We start from the raw sequence: 7678 nt of genomic DNA on the forward strand, positions 1-7678 counted from the left end.
ATGCACTACAGAAAAAAATGAACAAACAAGAATCACACTACAGTTCTCGTAAATTTTAAAAGAATGCATACTCAAATATTGGATTTGATTTGGAGACTTCTTAACCTCTCTTTCCCTCACACACACACACACACACACACACACGCACTCACATATACCATGGTATACAGAAGAAGACTAGTCTGAATTTCATGATACAAATACATGACTTTATTTGAATATATTATCTTAAGGTGTCCCATGATCTTCTTAGAAAGCATTTCGGCTTTAACTAATGCGTTGGACTCACGTCACGCATCATGACGTTGATGTAATCGATGAACCTTGGAAGAAAACAAATCACTGCAACTTTATTTATAGAGTTGTAATCATTCAAAATCTGTACCTGAATGACTCAAGAGTGAAGATCCAAAATATCTCGATGACAACTGTGGGGTCAGCTCCTGTATGCTTTGATACAAAATATTCAGTCGTCAATTGAGTTTGTCATCAAGAAGGAACACAACACCAGGGGAGACAAAGAATGGAAGAAAAGAAAATTAATGGAAAAAGAAGACAGAGAGAAAGATACCAAAATAATTGTTGGTAATTTCTTTTCCAGGGCTCTATTTGCCCTCACCGCCAGGGAATTTCGGATTCTGCCATTATTGGTAATCATGTCGCAAGATGTCCCTGGAATAGATATATACTGGTTTATAGTACTATAGTATACATTTAATTTGGACAAGGACTTTTTTCAATGCTTGCTACATTAATAAAGTGAATTTAAAAAAAGCCACACACACAAATACAAGGCTTTTATAACATGTCATAAATGGTGTTTGTAATTAGGGTCAAATTTTAAAACATCAAAATTAAAGTTATAGCCTAATTAAATTTGCAATCACTCTTAGGATTGACATTTGAATGATTTCTCAATTTCTCACTCGCTCTCTTTTAAGCAGATATTCAAGCCGTAAATTGAAGAAAAGGAAGAAAAATGACATTTGCATAATTTCAACGTTGACTTCTCTAGCATGTTCCTACCAGCTGTATAATGCCCAAAACATTTCACTTTTGTTATCTATTAAGCTAGTGAGTATTTCATACTGGTTTAGCAATATAGCAAGGTTCGATTCTGATGTGGTGGAGCAGTCAAGACAATTATAGAAACCAGTAAGTTTTAATAAAGGTTTACTTCGAATATAGAAGAGACGCGGAACTACACCAATTTGAATTAAAGCACGTGTTAAGAGCTGGCTTTAATGTGTTCCCCTGTCACAGTCATGAGGGGTAAGGAAGATCACCAATGCCTGGAGGCGAACCCGCAAATCCAGGGGCCGTGGGAGAACAGCTCGCTTCGGGATTACCCGCCTCGCTGACCTCAGAACAGCAGATGGTGACTTTTATGGGATAACGATCGAAACATGCATTAGACACTCCTTTGGGCGTGTCTCCGTTCAGAATTTCACATTGAGAACAAAACTGCCTTGAAAACAACAAAGGCAAGAAAACAGGGGAGAGGGTAAAGGTGGGGGAGTTTAACAGAGAAACAGAAGGCCCTAGTAATGATATGACATTTTACAAGTTCAACAGTATCATGTTATTTATAGGGACGGGGAAGATGATGCAGTTATAATATGCCTTCTCTTTGCTTATGGTTAATCTAATTAAACTTAATTTGTGTCAACTCTATTCAATCCAATAGAATTTAATTTAATTTAATTTAATTTAATGCAATTATAGTGTGTTTCCATCAAACAAAATGGCAGAACATTATTTCATTTTCAAAGCATACATATCACAAATCATACTGATTTCACAATTTGTGACAAAAGAACATTCAGTACAAAGAGAATCATAAAGCATGTTAGAAAATTTATGTACAAATGAAGTAAATGGTTTAAATAAATGCATTCTTTGGGAGGGTTGACAGAAATGAAGTGATGCTGGAAAAGATGATCACTGGAAAAAAAAAAAAAAAAAAAAAAAAAACCAGAGCTTGTAAATTAAAAGGGACCATGCAATAGATAAATCAGCGAAATATACATTGTCATCGTTTTGTTCTATGGCTTCTTTGTGTTAATTCCTACTTCAGCATTTCTCCATTGATGGCAAGCGACATGTACCACAAGCCGAAAAACTAGGTTTTTCGAGAGAAAAGCTCTGTTTACTAGTTTATCAATAAACTAGATTTAATCGATTAATTTCAATTTATCAAATGAAAACCTGCACATGATGAATTAAGTCTATCCACCAATAAACTAAGTTTTCGAGTGATAAACAGAGTTTATCATCGCCTTTATGGGATATGCCACGTTGGGAAATGTAGTCTCATGAATCGGAAAATCGGTTTATCGACTGATAAATCTAGTTTATCTGACGATACACTCGACTTTTCGAGATTAACTTCGTTTATCGAGAAAAAAAAATGTTTATCGATAAACTCTGTTTATCCAGTGAAAAGTTTATCGCAATAAATTCAGTTTTCAGTTGACAAACTAAGTTTATCACGGAAAAGTTTTTTGGATGATAACCCAAGTATATCGACGCTCAATTTTTTTTTTTTTTTTCGGGCGATAAACCGAGTTTATCGCCCTTATGTTGCTTTTGGCTTGCCGTATACAGCGGACATCTTCTGTCTTTGCGACTATATGCATAATTACACAGGAAACTGATGTCCAAAAGTACAGTGATGATGTTAAGTCTGTAGTTGATTTCTTTTCCTTATATTAGCGTTTGTGTTTGTACGTGAATGTGTATGTAATTGTGTGTATGTGTGTGATAGTATTTTTGCATTTTGTGTGTGAGCGTGTATGTATGTATGTATGTATGTATGTCTCTGCTTCTGCTATGTGATGTGCATATGACTGTTTGCAGGGTCACGATCATGGAGAACATGGCAGGATTCTGCCTTACATCCCAAAAGATAATTATCTCTCTGAACTTCCGGTGAACCGAAAAGACTCGTATAAGGTGACTCAGGCATGCCTATGCTCTGTTATGACGCAAACAAACCGGGCGACTTACTTACATGAGGGCCCAAATACGTTAAAGGGGAAATCCAGTCCAAATATAAGTTAGTCTGATAAAAAAAGAGTAAAACTTTACAACTTAAACGCTAAGAATTTGATTGAAATCGGGTGGAAAATAAGGAAGTTATGGCATTTTGAAGTTTTGCTAATTTCTGCAAAACAGTTCTTGTACAGTAAATATGAATATGCAAATGGTGAGCTAACCATGTCATACCCTCACAATTTTCCATTGATCTTGTGAAAAACAAATGACGAAAATTCAATATCGCTCTCATCAAAGTCTGAAATATGTTATTATTCCTGGTTGAATAACTTCAGAATAGTGATCAGCATAAGATATACTAGGATTTGAGCATCGGGCATAATTGCGTTTGATTGAAAAACTGGAATTTTCAACATTTTATGTACAAACTATGTGGCTAGTTGGGAGGTAATGACAAGCTCACTTTTCCATTTGCATATTCATAGTGACTGTTCAAGAACTGTTTTCTGAAAAATTAGCACAAATTTGAAATGTCAACTTCCTTATTTTCACCCGATTTCGATCAAAATTGTGCTGTTGAACTCGTAATATTTTACTTTTTTATCGGGCAAACTTATATTTGGACTGGATTTCCCCTTTAAGAGTTTCCGAAGAACCTTAACAACACATTCAATATCTCGCTCCCCAAAGGTCCGAACAACGGTTCCATAAATTATTCTACTCATTGATATGATTTTCCCCAGAAGATATTTGTACCACACTCCAGGTTTCAGATGTTCCTAACTGAGATAAGTGTTAACAAAAAAAAAATTAGACACAAACAAACTTTAAAAGGAAAATTCTCCAAGCGAGCGATTTCCAAAGGCGAATAGTTTGAAGCAGGGAAATTAAATCGCTTATGAATCCGGATAGAAAATGCTACTAGATGTCTAATCGTGTGATGATCAAATGGATTAACGACTTGATAAAGTGGGCAACCAATTGGACAGAAACCGGTGGAGCCCTAAATCGAGCGATAGTGGCATTCAATAGTGATGTCGCATTACTCATCAAAAATTAAAACTTACATTGTAACTCTAGGTTTCACTTTGAAAAAAGAAATGATACAAATCTAAGACGACGTTACACAAAAAATACTATTTGTATCTCTGTAAAAAAAATGTTTTCGAGTTTCCTTCTTCCTTTTTTACATGGCTTGATAGGCGGTAGTGTTGGTTGCAACATTTGAATATCTGTACTCATCGGATATCCCATCTACTCTGAAGAGAAAACACAGGTTATTTGTTGCAGTGTCGGTGAAGGAGGTGAATTACTCGTATACAGCTTTAAAGCAAAGTTTAAATGCGGCTTGAAATAATGTTTATTCAAATTCAGTGCGGGCATGAAAGGGTTTGTCATTTTGGTACACAAACAAATGTAACCTATACAGTGTATTCTCATAATCGATTCTATGAAGACGCTGAGTCGAACCCTGCATTGGACCTTCGTCTGAACAGTGTGTTACACATTGTGGATATCACACTGTTCACACTGTTAAAATGTTCCAATTTAACACTGTATTTCATATTGTGTTCAACACTATTGTTTCTTTGTGTGTGTGTGTGTATGTGTGTGTGTGTGTGTGTGTGTGTGTGTCGTCTTTCCTATAAGGACCATAACACTATTGAATGTAAACTTACAGTCGTCACTTGTTTCGGTTCTCGTAAAGACTTGTCATTTCATTTTGCTTTCACGGAAGAAAAAAGAAGATATTTCGACGATGGTGTTCATATAATTGATTCTACCCTTTGTCATCATTTGTCATAAGCGATATCATTCTCAATAACCGATTAGACGGCCAATTTTACTGAAACCTATAACGTATAGTTTCTGAACAGAACCTTTAAGTATGTAGGCCAGACTGATGAAACAAAAGAAAGGAAAGGATGTAATATCAATCCTGACAATATAATGAACTTTCCTATGAACGCAAAAGAAAAATGTAGAATAATGAACGTACAAAAAAAAAAAAAAAAACTTTAAAACGGGGAACTAACTAAATGCGTATCGGTGCTGACAATATTTGCTCGATATCACAATAGTGTCCAACGCGTGCATATTTGTGTGTGTGTGTGTGTGTGTGTGTGTGTGTGTGTGTGAGTGTGTGTGTGTGTGTGTGTGTGTGTGTGTGTGAACGGTTGCTAGTGTTTGATTGTGTTTGGTTTACCAAACTTCGTAATAAGTTTTACAATGTGTCCTTGTGCGTCTGCCAAATAAAAACATCTTTTTAAAGGGTCGAGTCACTTAGAAAAACAAAAATAAGTGATAAGCAATCACACTGTCATCCTCAGATCTGAAACACTGGTTGTCATGTCTGTCTATTGTGGTAATGAATCTTAAATTGGATAGTTGCCAATTTGCAGTGATGTTCTTATCCATGATATGCATTGGGAAAAACAACAACTTCTTGACGTAATTTGATAAAAATTAGGTTTAGCGTGCTGTTTGTATTGCCCTTGCTTTCAAACGCGTGCCCCTTGTTCTAAAATTACAAGGATCATATTCCTTTGTGATTTGTTGTTGACGATGAATAGATGTTTATCAGAGATTTACATAAAGATTGTTATGATTAGATGATTATTCATTCAAACGCGGTAAAGAAATATGTCATCTGACCTTGTCTCGATGCTGACGTAGAATACAATTAACCAAGAGGGAGATAGATAGATAGAGAGAGAGAGAGAGAGAGGGAGACAGAGAGCAGGAGAAGGACGGAGAAAAATGTGAACAGCTTTCTTTTTTTCTTCTTTTTCGTTATTTTTTTCCTTCTCAAACCAAGAATAATGAGTACTGTTCGTAGAAGTCGCCATTCCATGTGGTTGACTTTTCACCAGAGAGGTGGCTGGATAAAGGAAATCAATATAGCAAAAATGCTACCGGATAAAAGACTGGGTAAAGGAAATTAATATGGCAAAATGCTAGCTACTTACGCAGATAGTCATGTATAGAGTAGTTTAACATGGGTGGTCTGAGTGAATTATCCGCTGCCCATGCACTCCACTACTTTGAAAAACCATGAATAGCGCCCGTCAGTATTGGTCAGCGGATAATCGTGTTACCGAAGGGTACGTAACGCTCATCGGTAATGGTTTATTCCAGTTGGGATTCTTCGGCTGGGTGTGTATTTTTCAATACACAGAGATCAGGGATAAAGCCGTACACATTTCGTTACGGAGATTCTCGTATATATCCGAGCCGGGCCATTCCTTCCCAAAACGCGCTACCTGGTCTTTAATAGGTTAACACAGCAAACTCGTGTGAGTGCTCATTCTCACGACACTGCTACATGCGTGCCACCAGTAGACACGTAATAAGTAGGCGTAAGAAAGTAAGGAGTAATGTGATGTGATGAGCAAACTCTGATAAACCACCTTTGCCATGTAATTAATGACAAATCTTACCTCTGACCGCCATAATTGTGACTAAGGTTTGCCTGGGGAAAGTATCTTTACAGTGATTACGTGTGTTAATAACTTTTTTTTTTTGGTTTGGTCTATCGCCCCATTGCCACAGTTGCAGATCTCTCCTATGTCACTGTCAAATCATTACATACACACAAGTACACGCACACACGCACGCACACACGCACGCGCGCCCACACACAATATATGACAATTATATATATATCATATATACGTTGCATATATATTATATATATATATATTTATATATATACATATATATATAAATAAATAAATATATATATATATATATATATATATATATATATATATATATATATATATATAAGTATTGGAACAAGTTCACTCGGTTGACAGCAGGTTCATCCGTATTTTATTACTACTCGGAGTTTCATGCCACCTTCATTTAGGGGCAATCATCATTTAGGGGCAATCATCAGGCAATCTGGCTTCAGGCAATCAGGTTTCATGCCACCTTCATTTAGGGGCAATCAGCTGGCAATCAGGCTTCTGTCTAAAGCTCTTCCTTTGAGGATATCGAGCACTCTTCATAGAAGGATAGAATCACCAAGTGTATATATATATATATATATATATATATATATATATATATATATATATTAGATATGCATGTGTGTGTGTATTTGTGTGTGTTTTGGACATCCTGACATCCATTGTGTGCCTGTTTTCCTGAAAACTAACTGAACTCCACCATTTAAACTAACACTATGCAATCAGATACCATTATACATACGTAGGCCTAGCAAGAGTGACACTATTAGAATGACAATATTCGAATGAAAATGCTCAAAAGTTCACGTTATTTATCTGTGTGTATGTGTTTTGTTCCTTTGGTTAGAAATAGGAAAGATGTTATTGGAAGAAACCATGTCGCCCAGAGGTCGTTATTTAAGTCAACAAAATTACCTATCGATGACGGTCTCCTACACCTGCATACCCTTTAAGATACAATAAAATGAAATATATTTACGTGTTCTATACACGTTATCATAATTACATCTTTTGAGTACATTTTAAATACTCCTGTTTACATTTTGACGAGAAAATGGTTGATTTTGCCATAATGATTTCATTTTTACAAGTGAAGAAAGAGAACAAACTGAAACTGCATGGTACTGGAATTAACTTGCGTAACGAAGACACATTACATTCTAACTTTCTATTTTTACGCGAAAAAGATGTTCCAACCTGATCATATT

This window comes from Diadema antillarum, unplaced genomic scaffold (genome assembly GCF_040938485.1).
Source record: "Diadema antillarum isolate AM-2024a unplaced genomic scaffold, OU_Dant_1.0 seq00001611_RagTag, whole genome shotgun sequence".
NCBI classification, from domain to species: Eukaryota; Metazoa; Echinodermata; class Echinoidea; order Diadematoida; family Diadematidae; genus Diadema; species Diadema antillarum.